General features: G+C 43.8%; 1 protein-coding gene across 2 annotated transcripts in view; it reads left to right on the forward strand.

Annotated features, from left to right (window-relative positions):
- The first annotated feature begins 2059 nt into the window (after nucleotides 1-2059).
- LOC111158932 (CCR4-NOT transcription complex subunit 6) overlaps nucleotides 2060-16347 on the forward strand; it is a 67821-nt gene continuing 53533 nt past the window's right edge. For both annotated transcript variants that reach the window (XM_022521273.1, XM_022521274.1), the window contains exon 1: nucleotides 2060-2278. The gene's annotated coding sequence lies outside the window, so the exon portion shown is untranslated. The remainder of the gene's footprint in view (nucleotides 2279-16347) is intronic.

Below are 16347 nucleotides of genomic sequence, written 5' to 3' on the forward strand. Positions count from 1 at the left end.
CAGGATGTGCTCAGGCAGGGCCACTGGTACCTAGCCTACCGGGATGGCCCCAGATAAGTCCATCTTCCCTCTATGTGTGTGCAGCTCCTGCCTTGTTTCCGTCTTCTCTTCCTGAATCTGGACTGGGCTTGTGACTGCTCTGACCAATAGAACACCAAGAACGTGATATTCCTCAGAAGGCCTGCTGCTACCTCTTCCTCCCTTGTGGAATCCTGGGTTGCTAGGTAGGACATCCTGGGGGGTGGGGAGAGGCCCCAGAAAAGCAGGAGGAGGAGACATTATACAGAGATAGAGGTCTCCTTGGGGGGCCCTGATGTGGCAGACACTCAATCCCTAGCCACCATCTCACAAATAGACATGAGACCCCCCCAGTGAGACCAGCAGAACTGCCTAGGTGGGCATCAGAACCATGAGATATAAAAAAAGTTGTTTTATGCACCAAGTTTTTGGTTGCGGACTCCCCTCCTCCATACACACTGTGCCAGCTGTAAAAAGTAGTTTCCTCTTGGCAGACGAATTACAAAAAGGCATCCCTCTGTCCAGGCTAAAACACAGGTTGCCGGGGCACAGTACTCAAATGGGGGTAGAGACCCAGATGGATGTCAGCCCCTCAGCCAGGTGATACTGAATAGCAGGGACTGCGGGGCCAGTACTGGGAGGTCTGGGGTTGAAGGATGTGGAGGGATGCCCAGAGGTCAGTCTGCACTCGTTTTCTCAATCTCCACTCCCCCACCCCCTGGGGCTTTGGTGTTGCCCTGCCCTGTCCATGGTCCTCTGGCACTTGAAGACTGGGCTGTCACTTGATTTCTTGGAAGAATACAGGTCATGCTGAAGAGAGGCAAGCACAGAACTCCAACAGCTTTGGTCCTCCAATCTTCTCCTTGCTCTTCCAGTTCTCTGTTGCCCCAGCAGAAAGCATGTCCTCGTAGCCCAAGTCGGCCTTCAGGGAGGGGGTGTCTCACTTTGTTGCTGTTGTTCACTCCCGGAACCCATTTCACACCCACTTCTTCAGGGTGGATTTTTCAGGAAGGAGACCATGGCCCATCCTCGTTTCCCCTGTAGTGGGCAGACGGCGATCCTTTTTCTCCTCACCACGACCCTAGGCTTGGGTGTCTACAGAGGATTTGTTCGTTGGATGTTTCTCTCTTTTCCTAGACTGGGAGCTTACTCGGGACAGGGTGGAGCCTAATACATCTCGACATTCTGTCTCCAGCGCAGGGCCTCAACCAGCTAACCAGCTAAGGTGCACCGAGGCCCGCACCATCACCATCGATCTCTGCTCACCTCCAACCACCACCTGCACCGAACCGCTGGATTCCCGAAGGCAGCCGCGGACAGTTTCTTGCGCTGGGATCCCACCAGCAGAACTGTCCCTTAAGTTACGGGACCGAAAGGGGACGCTAATTAACGTTTTTCTGCATATTCCAGGCAGGAAGGAGCATCACGCGTCTGACTGTGCACGACTGAGTGTCTCCTCTCGAGGCCCATCACAGGCGCTGGCTCAAGTCCAGTCGGAGAGCCGGTGCGCGTCTCCACGCGATGGCCGGGAGAACGAAGGCGCAGGGGATGGAGGGCAAGGAGCGGAGAGAGGAGACAAAAGTGAGCAGCCCAAGCCCAAAAAGGGCGGCGGGATAGATGCGGAAAAGGGAGGCCTGTGGAGAAGAGGAGAGAGCGGGGACGGAGCTAGAGAGAAGCCGCAGAGCTGAGCGCGAAGGCGCGCTCGCGCCGGGCCGGCCCACCTTCGCCCAGCGCGGGGGGGCGCGAGGGGGCGGGGCTTGGCGAGCGGCGTGCGGAGCGAGCCACCCCTCCGGACCACGAATGGTCGCGCCCGGCGGCGGCGGCCAATGGGCGGCCGGGATGTTGGAGCGGCGGCGGCGGTCCGGGAGCTCGCTGGCTGGGGGACGGCGGCCGCCGCCATGATGCTTGTTTGCTTTCAATGAAAACGAGGGGGGCGCGAAGGAGGAGGCGGCGGCGTCGGTGGCGGCGGCGTCGGCGGCGCGGAGGCGAAGGCGGCAGCGGGCGCAGCGAGGAGGGCGAGGCCGGGGGCCGACAGGGCGGGAAGGCGTAGTGGCGGCCCGTCGGGGCGGCTGAGGCGGGCGGCTGACGCGGTGGCGCTCGGAGGGGGAACAAAGAGCGGCGGCTGAGGCGGCGGAGGAGCGGCGGCGGCGGCGCTGCAGCAGCGGGCGGGACTGGTATGGTGGTTCCACAGGTCAGACCCCGCTGCACTCACAGGGAGGAGGCGGCGGCAGCAGCGGAGGAAGGCGGCGCACCCCGAGAGGTGAGCGAGCGGGGCCCGAGGCCCGGCCGGGCGCTGCTCCCCGCACTGGCCACGCACGGGCCCCCCGCTCCGTCGCGGCGCCCGGGACCGAGGCGCGCGGGGCCGTGGCGCAAGCCACTTGAGTTCTGTCCGCGGCGGAGCTGGCGGCTGTTGGGGGCCTCTGGGCGCGCCTCCGTGGTGATCCGGCCGGGTCCCAGGCCGCGCCCCCCGCGCCCGGCCGGGGGGCGGGGGGCGTTGATTGACGGCGAGGGCGGGGGCGCGCAGGGGGCGGGGGCGGGGCGCCCTGGCCCGGGGACCCCGACTGCGGCCGCCCGGAGGCGGCGAGGGGGTGTCCGGGACTCTTGGCCAGGATGGTTGGCAACTTTGGCGGAGTGGCCGTGTGGGATCGTGCGTCGTGGAGTGTGGAACTTCGCAGTTACCGCAACGCGGGAAACCAACTGTTGACCCCCCGCATCCCAAAAGTACTTAAAATTCAGTTTAACGCAGATTTCCGGGGAGGGGATGGGAGTGACAAGGACCTGGCTGAAGAGGCACTTAGCGCCAGATGAAGGGATTTCTAGTATTGCTCACAGCTTGGAGGCAGCCCTAATTACTTTGAAGCAGTTTTCTCCTGTAACCCCAACCTGGGCCTCTCCCTTTTTTTCTTTCTTTCTTTTTTTTTTTTTGAAAGATTTTATTTATTTGACAGAGATCACAAGTAGGCAGAGAGGCAGGCAGAGAGAGAGGGGGAAGCAGGCTCCTCGCTGAGCAGAGAGCCCCCCTCCCCCATAGGAGGCTCCATCCCAGGACCCTGGGATCATGACCTGAGCCCAAGGCAGAGGCTTAACCCACTGAGCCACACAGGTGCCCCTCTCCCTTTTTATTTCTAAACGCCAATGGTCATTTTCTCTGGAAACTCCCCCCCCCCGCCCCTTGAGGCTTTCCCTCCCTCCGCTTTCCCAGGGAGTCTGCTCTTCAACACCTGTGACCTTTTCTTTAATTGTTACAGCAGATGTCAACATTGTGAATAGTCTTCTTGCTTGACCTTGGATTTACCATGTGAAGCTGACCAGGTTTAAACAGTCTGCTTGAATTTGAGTTCCCATACTTACCTGTTTTCTGGGTGGGTTGTCTCACTAGTGTTAGTGTGGAATTTCTTGCATTCTTGTGTCTGGAGATTTGACTTTGCAGAGGATGGAAGGGATTATGAACAAGTGAGAACTAAAACGGGGCCGCAGTAACTCTGGGTGTTTATCACAGCACCCTAGAGTTTACCATTTCACAACAGTTTTGTAGGCTCTCGGGGCTGGGGCTGGTGTGGTCATGCGTCAAAAGGTTCTGAAGACTTTCTTTGTAGTTGTTGTCAGAGCAGTTACCACCATCTTCAGAGTGTGATGACTTTAGAATGACAATTGCTCAGTATTTTTAGACCAGTGATCCAGTCCAATCAACCTGCTCTAAACAAAATCTTTGAAAAGCTACCGGTGTGGAAAATGAGACCCAGAAAGGTTTACGTGACTCGCCCAAGGTGCTTGCAGTTAGGAGGGAAAGCACAGGAGAGTGTGAGGTATTTGCTGGAGATCAGTTCTTTGGGGAGGGCCGAAGGGTTTTAATGGGTAGAAGTTACTTGTGGTCGTTGTGTCTCTTCAGTTCGCAGGTGAACAAGATACTAAATGAAGTAGTCTGAAATAAGGGTGCGGTAGAAGACATTTTCTCGTGAGACTGAAAAGATTCGTTCTGGAAGTTGATGCTTGCAGAGTTTCAGAAATGTCTTGATCTGTGCTAATGTAGATGAAGAAGCCCTTTTGAATGCCTATTTGGTTTGTAGGTGTTTTCAGGTTTCTTAAATCTTGGTGGCACATTAAAACTACAATTATTGGGAAATTTCAGACTTATTTTCTCTTGACTAGAGATGGGGTTGGTTATACAACGTGGTCCTGACTGCAAATTAAAAAAAAAAGGCATAAATATGCCTTGTGGTCAGTGCGTAGGCATCCCACAATACACACGTTAACCTTCTTATATTCTGTGAAGCATAGGTTTTTCTTACCGTAGTGCAGTAGAAAGGGATCATGTATGTAAGGCATACTGGAATAGATGGTCAGTGCCCTCACATCTGTAGCCCTTGGGCCATGAGGGGTGAGTGACCAGTATCCTCACACTTGTAACTTTCCCAGGTGCAGGGTACACTGGGAAACTCTGCTTTTGAAGTGTTTATCACTTTGGAAAAGTCCAAATAGCTTCGGCTAAAGATATGTATTTTAATGCAGAAGAGACTTGGATTTGTGGGTATGTACACTTTTTTGTTGTGAATGGAACTTTATGTTATTTGTCTAGAAAAAAGTTTCAATTTCAGTTTTCAAATCCGTAGCTTCCCATTTTGACGTACTTTTTTCTTTAACCTTGCCTGCTTCTCACTTTATGAAGGTAGCTATTTTACAACAAAGCGTGGTTAAGAAAACACTGCGAAATCAAATACCAAATGAATTAAACTGTAGACCTACTGTACACGGAGCCTGGTGCATTAGAGTTGGAATTCACTATATTTTTGTATTTGAATAATTAAAGAGGAGAAAGTTATTTGGGTCCAAAATGGGAACTCATACATGCATTGCCTTAACCTTACCCTTGTGGGGTCTTTACCGCTCCCTCATCCATTTATATTTTTTTGATAACTTCATTTATGTGTCGAGGAATAGTATATGCTGGACACAGCATCGGACCCTGAAAATTCAGAAATGAATTCTTCATTTTAACTGTGTAGCCTATAGGTGTTGTAGGTGTAAAAAATGCTATGAGAGAATGGAAGAAAGGTTGAATGAATTTGTGGAAGGTGTGGGACCAGTTTACAGAAAATAACAGAATAGGTGTTTGTCAGACTGGGGTGAGGGGGTCATTTCAAACAAGGGAATGGTGGGTGCATGAGGTACCAGAAGTTAGGGTATGGCCCATCGTGAGGTGATATTGGGACAGGGAGAGGGACTGGAGATGAGCCTGCAAAGCTGTGTCCTAGATTTTGAAGGACCATGCTTGCTTATCTAAAACTGAAGTTCATATTTTTATCCTAAAAGAAGGGAGCCAAAATATTTTTATTAGGGGAGCAAGGTGATTTATATACTATGGGATCAGTGTGGAGGATTGAATGGAGGCCCTACATAGGAAAATAGTATGGGGTTAGTGACTCTCAGTCTTTTTAACTTAGGTATAGTATTTGTTGTGTTCTGTAGTTCCTTTTATAATGGACTTGAAGGTTTGGCCGATTGCTCTACAGTACAGGTAATTTAAAATCAAACTGTCAGGATGTTTTAGAAGAAGTTAAAAGCAGTCAAAACAATGAAACCCATAATATGGTATACTTGAAAATTCAGGCAGGGAGAACTTGTTTTTTGAGTTAGTTAGGCTTAGGCGGACTGTGGAGCCCAAGCTGGAGAAAAGTGTTTACCAGAAATGAGAGGCACCAAGTTTAAAGGTTGTGACTGTTCTAATAGTCGGTTGGGACATGAGCTGTATGTATGTGAAACTTGGGCAGAGTTTTCTTGCCAGTAATTTACTGCAGTTGGAATATTGAAATTTTCTTTTTTTTTTTTTTTAAAGATTTTATTTATTTATTTGACAGAGATCACAAGTAGGCAGAGAGGCAAGCAGAGAAAGAGGAGGAAGCAGGCTCCCCACTGAGCAGAGAGCCCGATGTGGGGCTTGATCCCAGAACCCTGGAATCATGACCTGAGCTGAAGGCAGAGGCTTTAACCCACTAAGCCACCCAGGCGCCCCGGAATATTGAAATTTTCTTAAAGTCTAAGAGCTCATCATACAGCTGATAGTTTATGTAGTCCATTCTTTTGTGAAGCAGCATATAGGTTCTGAAAGTTACCATGGTATGCATAATTGTACAGTGGAAACTACAGGCTTGCAGGGAAAATGAGATCAAAACACAATGTTCAAAAACTTAGTGGCTCATTGTTAAAAACAAACTTGATGAAAATGGTAACACAGTTTTACACATATGAAATGGCTAAGGAATATATAAATACTATAATAAATGTGGCACTTTACATTGAGAAAGACCTGGTTTGCTTGTGGAAATGGGCATGGAAAGGTTTTGCTGCTTTTGAGTTCCTATGAAATGGTAGAAGGCAGGTTACCTGAAATCAACGGGAATGTTATAGTAACACCAGATGTGGGTGGGTGGGTGTGGCTTATATCACACAGGGAGAACTGAGGGGGCGGGTAGTGTTTGAGGTGTGTGTGTTTTCTGTATTTCTGCACAGCTCAGTTCAGCTGGGTGCAGTTTTCTACCTTCATGTAATGTGGTAGATGCAAATGGGAAATGGTATGCAAATGAGAATTTTGCATTGTGCTCACATTCCCTGATATATCAATCACATTGGAACAAATTCACATTTCAGAACAAGCAGTATAGCAGAACTAATTATACTTGAATACAGCATTTTAAAATAGTGCTAAAACTCAGTTCCAAAAATACACAGACACCCATATGTCAGGTGCCATGTATAGACTTGCTGTCCTTGTGGGGCTTATGGTGTTTTGTCCCAAGTGGATTTATAGTGGGGTATAAAGACAAATGAACCAATAAAGCACTCATCAGGTTATACAGTAATGAGGAATATATACAAAGCATTTGGGGCATGCTAAGGAAGGAAGAGCTAATTCTGCTTGGGAAACTTGATGGAGTCATCTCAGAGGTCTTTGAGCTGAATTTTGAAGGGCAGATAAGCACTTGTCAGGCCAGGTAGGACTTTTCATGGAGGGGAGGCATGTGCAAAGTCAGGTTACATACAACTTGGGCTGTGAAACATAGGATGCCAGGATGTGAGGGACAGGAAGAGTGGTCAGAAAGAGTTGGTGAATAGTCTTAGGCTTTTTCTTGAAGTGTGGGGACTTTAATGGAGATCCATTGAGAGGTTAAGTGGATAGGGGTATGGAAATTGTGACACACTTTTCCAGGAGACACATAGTAAAAATATGGAGATTGGATGAAAAGAGTCAAACTGGGGCCAGAGAGTTCGTTTAAGTCCTTGTGAGAGGTCAAGGACATAATAGGAGCTGGAAAAGAATAGGATAAATTTTGAAAGATACCAGTTAGAATTAGTGACAGATAAGCAATGACTTATAAAAATAGAGTACCATTCAGAAGTTTTTTATCTTGGGTAACTTGGTATGATTTAACTTGGAAAGTAGAGGAAAAAGAGCAGATTTGGGCAAGAAAAGTGGAAGAGCTTGCTTTTGATTCTAAGTTTCACATAACCTGTGGGATATGTAGGTGGATATGTCTGATAGGTTTCTGGACCAGAGAGTGGTTGGGGATTTTATAGATTTGGTCAGTATATAGTTAGTTTTAGAAGTTAGAAGATCACTTGGGAAGAGTGTATGAACAAATGCTTTTCACCTTTTTGGGGGAGGTAGGGTCCCCATTTGAGAATCAGTTGAGAATTATGGCCCCTGTTGAGGAGAATGAAAGTATACATACCCTTAAGGCTGAAACACACTCATGGAGCTCAGCTTTGTATACGACAGGAAGAGAAAAGGACCAACGGAATCCTTAGGAGCAGCCAACATTACATTTTGGACAGGGCTGCAATAAAATGGTTAACGAGGTAGGAGAATAGGAGTGAGCAAAATTACAGATGCCAAGAGAGTTAGGAGTGCTGAACAAGAGGGAGTTTTCAGTGGTGACAAATGATGGCCAGATTTAGGGTAGGATGAGTTCTGAGAATGGTTTAGTTGAATATGGCAGTTATATGAATATAAGCAGAGCAAATATTTCTGGGACCGGGGAGGTAGAAATCAGACTGTAGGTTAGGTTTTAAGCAAATGGGAGGTTAAGAAAAAGGTTACAAATTGCTGTTTGAAAAGTTTAAAATGGAAAAGAAAGTAATAGTTTAAAGAAGAGACAGGGTTGAGGGAAGGTAGACACCTATATTGGTTGCCAGCCTTATGTTTTCTTTAAGTCCAAAACAGGAAATAAATTTCTAATATGTATGTTTACATTTCTGAGTTTCCCCTGATGTATTGGCTTAAATGACTGCCTTTTTATTTGGTCACATAAAGTTATGTTCTTTGTGGAATTTTATGGGAGTTCAGAAACAGGAAAATTTCCTTATTGGAGGTGGATCTGATGTAAAATCATAATGTTAGAACTTTCAGTCTTAAGTTAGTGGAAGACTAAAAATTTACTTTTCATACACCTTGCTAAGTTTGTACTTGTCCTGTGCTCAGCAGTCCAAAGTTGAGTTAAATGTTTGATGCACTTTTATTTTATTATTATTTTTTTTTTAGAGAGAGAGTGCAAGTGAGAGAGCAGGGGAGGGGCAGAGGAAGAGGATGAGAGAATCCTAAGCAGACTCCCCGATGAGCAAGGAGCCCTGTGGCCCAATCCCACAATCCCCAGATCATGACCTGAGCCGAAATCAAGAGTTGGTCCCTTCACCAACTGAGCCACCCAGGTACCCATAAGTGTAGAATAGTAGCAAAGAAGGAATCATCAGGCATGGTAATTTTCTTTCAAAGTTAGTTGCTACAAATATATGCCTTACAAAGCAAGCACCTGGTGATCTAACAAAAAGAAAATAGGCTGGTGATCTTTGTATCCAAAAAGAGTATTAGAGGTTTTTCTTTGGATACATCTAGCTGTTGTATATAGATTTTTTACCTAGGCAGATTTTGAGTGGGGGAGGTGTGGTGGGATAGACGAAAAAAGATACTAGAGGAGTCCTGCTAATTGAAGATTAAACAGAAATGAAGATTTATCCACATTAAGTAAAAAATACTATTTGCACTCAGCTTTTTGGGGGGCAATTTTTTCTTTCATGAGATTGTATATAGTTGCGTGCAAACACCACAGCTTCACAAAGCAGGATCTGGTGAAGCTAACTGCCATGTTTTGTGGAACAATAGCTCTTCATATGTTCTAAAATTGTTCAATGTGAAAACTGTATTTGGGACATCTAAAGAATTAGCACTTCGTTTCTAATTTTAGGGAAACTAGAGAAACTCAGACTTAGGGATATGTAGTCACAGAAAAAAAAATTAGCTTTATTGAATGCTAGCGATGTGATAGGCATTGTGCTTTACATGTGTTAATCCTTGTACCAAAATTGTGAGTTAGATATCATTTTATAAATGAGGAAGCTTTAGCCTTAAAGATGAATGTAAATCCATCTTTCTTGATATAGGTATGTTTGACTCTGGTTTGTATTCTTAATTTCACTGTACTCCCCCCACTTCCATCGTAACACACACTCATGATGATGTGGCTTAGAATGGACCTTTGATATAGATTTGATAATACGGAGGAACCCAGTTGTTGCCCCAAACTTATAACTGTTTACATTGGTAGCTAATCATGTTGATGGGATAGAGCTACCTGGCAGATTCTTAATATTTGTGATTCCTTTTTTAGGTTATGGATCAAAAACCTCATGGAAGTCCACATGAGACTTTCATACTGGCTAAAAATCAAGTTTTAAAGCATTTCACTGTTGTAGGAAAAGGCAGTCACATATGTAGTCAAAAAGCCATATATAGAGAAACTCCCATTTGAACAGAGTTGCTTTAGATTTCTTTGCAAATCCCCTGAAACATTACTTAGTAGCTTTAGAGCAATTTCTAGTGTTATTATAGGCTTCTTGATGATTGTAAGGTCAATGTTTCATGAATAATTTCTTTTAGGGGAAAAAGGACTAGTGGGTTAAACTGATTGCCGGTACATTAAAACCTCCCAATTGATTGTAGATATGAATGAGCAGCTGGAATAAATGTGTGCCCCAAGAGACCAAAATCCCCACTAAATAGTGGTCCTCAGACTATTATGAGTTGTTGTAAGAGAGGGAGAAGCTAATAGATTATGGAAAATCTGACAAAAGATAAGAAAGAAATGAAGACTTCTGGTATCCATCATTTGGTGCTGAAGCTATAAACCAGATGGTTGTTGCTTATCTCATGTTAAGGAGCACATTTAGGATTGGTGGTTTTGCTCGCCTTGCCTTTTTTTTTTTTGGTGGTATATACAAAACTTTTTAATAGGAAATACTTTAGGGGTTATATTAAAAGTACCAGAACAAAGACTAAGATTGTTGGATTTCTTTCTTTTTTTTTTTTTTTAATTTTTATCGTAACAGTATTCATTGTTTTTGCACCACACCCAGTGCTCCATGCAATCCGTGCCCTCTCTAATACCCACCACCTGGTTCCGCAACCTCCCACCACCAGCCCCTTCAAACCCCTCAGATTGTTTTTCAGAGTCCATAGTCTCTCATGGTTCACCTCCCCTTCCAATTTCCCTCAGCTCGCCTTTTTGATCTTGGTGAGGTTTTACCCACAAGTCATGATTTTGACTTGCCACCTTGCTTATTGGTGGGCACTCAGCTTTTGCTGATTAGATGGCAGGTTGTATTTGTCTGAGAATGTTGTTCATTCTGTATGTTTGACTTCAAATATAGAGAATAAAAACCTAACCTGACAAATACTTGTATTTATTTTGAGTTGAAATTTGTGGATGACACACTTGGGATATCTTTATAGTTGTATTTTGAGTTAATGTATTGGGTTGAATGAAATTGCTAGTATTTGAACCAATTTTGGCCTTTAAAATTAGTGGTTTCCCCGTGCGTCTCTGACTGTATTTTATATTCACTTGTGTTATTGGGCATGTGCACATGGTTAGAATTGCATTTTAACAGCAGTGTGGTCCCGGGCTGTTATAGGCTGTCTGTCACAGGCTGGGCACTGTGCATGCAGATGCCAGTCTTTTCCTTCTAGAGCTTGATCTTGGTTACTCTATCCTACTGTTCAGCTCTGTGTTTTGGAGGAATATTCTACCGTAATTTCCAGATCCCTGTTTTCAAAGAGGTCTTATTGATTGGAAATTTTAGTTAAACCAATTTGTACTGAAAATTATTTTTGTACTACTTGAGAAAAGATTTAAGGAAGTTTTGTATGAGATTTTGAGGGGAAGAGGAGTTGGCTATAGAAACCTTAAGTTCTTAGAGATATTACTAAGATGTTATTTGTCTTTTTCATTCTTAGTTTCTCAGGAGTGTATAGTGGAGTTTTCCAGAACCTAAAAAAATGTGTGGTATCTGATCAGATTGACTTCAGAGCAGATAGGCGAATCAAGCTGTCTTTCAGTATGTTGTACATTAATGGGATTTGCAAGAATGTAAGACAGTGTCCTTCTCGTGGTATTGTACTTTGTTTTTGAAGACAGTTACTTTTCATGAAAATGTTTATTAACATGTTGTAGGTTTGGGACACCTGGGTGGCTCTTTGCTCAGCAGGGAGTCTGCCTGTCTCTATGCCAGCTGCTGTCCCTGCTTGTGAGCGGGCGCTCGCTCTCTCCCTCTCTCTTTCTGACAAATAAAATCTTTTTTAAAAAAATTTTATTTATTTTTTGACAGACATTGAGAGAGGGAACACAAGCAGGGGGAGTGGGAGAGGGAGAAGCAGGCTTCCCTCTGAGCAGGGAGCCTAATGCAGGCGGGGCTTGATCCTAGGACCCCAGGATCATGAGCTGAGCTGAAGGCAGATGCTTAACGACTGAGCCACCCACGCGCCCCAATAGATAAGATCTTAAAAAAAAGTGGTAGGTTTTATATTTAACGAGTTAATACATACTTTAAATTTTCTCCTAATTTCTAGAATGGCAAATGTTGACAGGTGTAATCCACATAAATAAAAGCTCTTTGAGGTACTTATGAATTTTTAAGAGTGTGTAAGCATTCTGAGGTGATAGTGTTTGAGCTCTGCTCTCTTAGACTATTAGGCAGAGTTTGGGAGTAGGGAAAGCAGGTCTGGAATAGCCCAGGAAGATGAGACGTCTGTAAAGGAAACTGGAGGGCTCATGGTCTCAGCAATACAATATTTGAGAAGGAGCATGAGATCTTGGCTTTGTCAGTGACATAATTCTAGGCTTGTGTAAGGAGCTTTGTGCCTGGATTGTCTGAGATTCAAACCTCAGTGCTACTACTTACAAAGCGTGTGTGATCTTGGGCAGATTATTTAAACCCTGTGTCTTCACCTAAAATAAAATGAGGATAGCATCTAGATCTCATGGGTTGCTTTGAGAATTAAATTGAGGAGGATACAGGTAAATAACTGCATAGTGGTTGAGAGCACAGATCTGTGGATCAAACTTGGGTTAAAATCATAGTTGTGCCACTAGTATCTCTGTGACCTCAGGCAAGTTACTCATTCTCTGGACATTCCCTGTGTTTGTAAGGAGAATAATAGTGTTTACTTATTACAGGAGTCCTGAGGGTTAAATGAGATAATGTACATGAAAGGGCCAGATAGGCCTGACACGTGGTGGGTGTGCAAATACTGTTGGTTGTTTCTGCCTAGTGCCTTGTGGCAGATAGGCACGTGGAAGTTTTGCCATTACCCCCATCCGTTCAGGGTTTGCCCTTATTTTGTTAGAGTGTGTCACTGAGGTTATGTTTATACAATTTAAGTCTTTAAGGCTGTCCCCTTGAGTCTTATCCCAGGCTGTCCTAGAACCAGTATTCTCAGTTTTTGGTCCTTTCTGTCTGTTTTTTCTAGATTTTGCCTTCAAGATTAGAAGCCTAGATATTAGTTTTTCTTGGTGGTGGTAAAATTGGCACTGCTTCTGTTAGTACACTTGTCTTTTACAAAATGTTTCTTCTTTTTTAATTTTTAAACTATCACAGCTTCTCTCCTTGAATTTTTACAATTATTCACCAATTACTTAACATTTTTCAGGCTCTGAAGAGATTAAAAAACTATTTAAAATACAAAGCCAAGGAGCTATATTAGAGTAGGTGAGTGAGACGTTAAAAAAACAAAAAGGGGGAGTTAAACTTACTATTATAGAAATATCTTCAAGGGTCGGAATAGCTCAAAGCAGGGCATGATAAGCTCCTGTGTTTGGGAGGGATAGGGAAGAAGGACCTTTTTGAAGTTGGATATCTGATTTGGCATTTGAGGATGACTAGAGTCCCTGAGGTATCTGGAGGGCGGGGAGAATGGCATTTCAGGCAGGAGCCATAGCACATGCTAAGGCGTGGAGTGTTGGGAGAAGTAAGTGAGAGTTGATTGGCTAAGACTGGAGAGGCACGCAGGAGTCAGGTCAAAAATCTTTGTTTTGTAAATGAGCCTGGGTCTCCTCTGTTTAGCTCAACTCATCTTTGAGCCTCCTTTATGTCAGGTGCAGTATTAGTCCATGGGTACAAGGATGAAGGAGATGTGGTTTTAGGACCTTGAGGTATGTACTTATATTTTTAGGTGGTCATTCTGGATAGTGTCTAGGCTGCATTTGAGTTAGAGGGCAGCGGAAGAACGTGGATCTGAGGCTGTTGGATTAGCTCATATCTCGGGGAAGAGCCCAGGAATGGAGGCACAGTGGGCGAGAGGAAGATTTAGGAAGTTAAAGTGGGCTGGAACTGCGGACGGGATGTGAAGGCTGGGGTTGCATGGGAAAGAGTTAAGGATAGTACCCCTATTTCTGGCTTGGAAAATGGGTGGGGATCATAGCGGAAGGAAGGTTAGAAAACCAAATGACAGTGTCACTTTTTAGTAGGGTCTTTTTCGTACCTTGGGTTTTGTGTTTGTTTTTTGTTTTTTGTTTTTTTTTTTTTTGTTTGTGTGTTTTTTACTAGCTTTTATTCTGTCTCTCCTGTGCAATTCAAATAACCTTTTTGAGAGATTATCATGAGTTGTAAGATACCTGTGGTAATATCGTTGGCTATATAGAAGATTAGCCCTTGACTCTACAGATCCACAGTTAGGATTTACATTGCTTTTACGTTGTTTTTTTATGTTTGGTTTGCCTGCCACAGGGAACTGGTCACAGACCTGGTGATAGTTTTACCACTAAGGATAGCTTCTGAATGAAGTTTATCATTTGTGTAAACTTTTAATTGGCCCATCAGTCGTGAAGGAAACCTGGAGAGAAAAAGAAAACAAATTGTGATCACATTGAGAGGATGGTTGGGGTTTAGAATGCGATGTAGCAGTGCCTTAACTGAGTTGAGACTCTAAAGAAGGCTTAAGAATGAAGTCCAAGGGGGCTAGCTGGTTTTATTTACAGACACGTGTTTTTCATGTGTTTTTCAACTAACACACCTGGAAAAAACAGAAGGTAAGTAAGTAATTTACAGTAATTTAGGCCTGCCATCTCAGCCATAATTACCATCAACTTAAAATTTCAGTGTTTTCATTTTTTAAAGTATCAAATTATTCTGTTTATATGACATTTACATTTTAAATGTCTTACACATCTTGGTAGGAACAAAATCCAGGTTAATTTAGTATTTGTTGTTATGCACAATTTTTTAATGTACCTGTGAATAAATTATTGTTTGGATTGTGTTCAAAGAGGGAGGCTTTTTAGTTGTTGTTGTTGTTTTATTTTGTTTTTCAAGTGGCATTCATGTAGTGGTGTGGTGTTTTTGTAATAATCGGGGAATGGAAAGAAGATAGTGGAGCATATTTGAAGGATGGCAGTTGTCTGCCAGTTGTATCAAAAGAAAAGTATTGGGGGCACCTGGGTGGCTCAGTGGGTTAAGCCTCTGCGTTCGGCTCATATCATGATCCCAGGGTCCTGGGATCCAGCCCCACATCGAGCTCTCTGCTTGGCGGGGAGCCTGCTTCCCTTCCTCTCTCTCTGCCTGCCTCTCCACCTGCTTGTGATCTCTCTCTCTCTGTCAAATATATAAATAAAATCTTTAAAAAAAAAAGTATTGAAGTAAAGTCTGGAAAGGTAGAATATTTTGAATTCTAAAGTGAGACGTTTGAATGTTGTCTTAGCAGCAGAGTTGAAGCAGTGATGGGATAGGGGATGACATAGAATCATAGTTTTAAAGATGGTATAGGACCAGAAATCATTCTGGATGATCTTCCAGGTCTTTACAAAGAATAGTTCTTTTTCCTGGATTTTCCAGTGTAATGAGAACTCAACTTTAGGAAGAATAATTTGATAGTGATATGTAAGTTAGTTGTAATCTTAAAAGCATGAATGCCAGTTATAAGAGTCCATTATATTAGTTGAGGAAAGGCAAAGTCCTAACTTAGAGTGATGTCTGTAGAAATAAGAAAGGGTTGTAGTGTGATTACATGGTTGTGAAACTTTTTTTGCTCCCCCAGTAGATTAAGTTCCATGATCATGTGTTTCTTATTTTTATTCCTAGCACCTGGCAGAGTACTTGGCACATGAGTGACTATTTGTTGAATGAATGATTTCCGTGAAGAGAGCTCCCTAAGGAAGCATGGTTCAGATATACTGAGCTGCTTTTAGATTTCTCTTTTAAGAAAACATGATTCTAGGTCATGAAAGAAAGAATGTTTAGTTCAGTTCATTAGTGTAATGTGGTAGAGCTTACACGAGATGCTGCGAGGTGCAGACTGTGTGAGGTGATTGTAGGGATTTTGACGTTTGGACTTTAGGCAGATAGGCAGATGGGTCATCTTGGGTTTTAAGCAGGACAGTGATAGGAGCAGGCATCTATCTGAAAAGTGGATGTAGAGGAGATTGTTTAATCCTTGAAGCTGAGAAATGAGGAGGGTCTAAATGAACTCAGTAGCAGTGAAAATGGAGAAAACACTTAATCCTGAAGAGGTGAAAAGCAATTGAATTTAGTGAAAAATTAGATTGGAAGAGATTGGCACCGAGGTTAGTGTCACTGCCTTTTCAAATGTAATGGACTCTTGAGCAATATGGCTTTGAACTGCATGGGTCCATTTGTGTGGAATTTTTACAGTACACTACTGTACTGTATTTTCTCTTCCTAATGATACTGTTAACATTTTCTTTTGTCTAGCTTACTTTATTGTAAGAATGCCGTATATACTACATACAACATACAGAATATGTAATCAAAAGTGTATGTTATCGGTAAGGCTTGAGGTTGACAGTAGCCTACTGGTCGTTTGGGGAGTCAGAAGTTACATGTGGATTTTCAGCTGTGTTGTTCGGAGGTCAGCTGTATGCTTTAACTTGTAGCCCTAATTGGTGCCTGATCAGTTACGTCACAGGGTCTTTTTGCACGTGAGTTTATTTCTCCCTGGTTTTCCCTTTTCCTTTCCTCTGTCCCTCTCCTTTTTTTCTTCTCCATGTT

This window comes from Enhydra lutris, unplaced genomic scaffold, assembly GCF_002288905.1.
Source record: "Enhydra lutris kenyoni isolate GAN:26980312 unplaced genomic scaffold, ASM228890v2 scaffoldscaffold64, whole genome shotgun sequence".
NCBI lineage: Eukaryota > Metazoa > Chordata > Mammalia > Carnivora > Mustelidae > Enhydra > Enhydra lutris.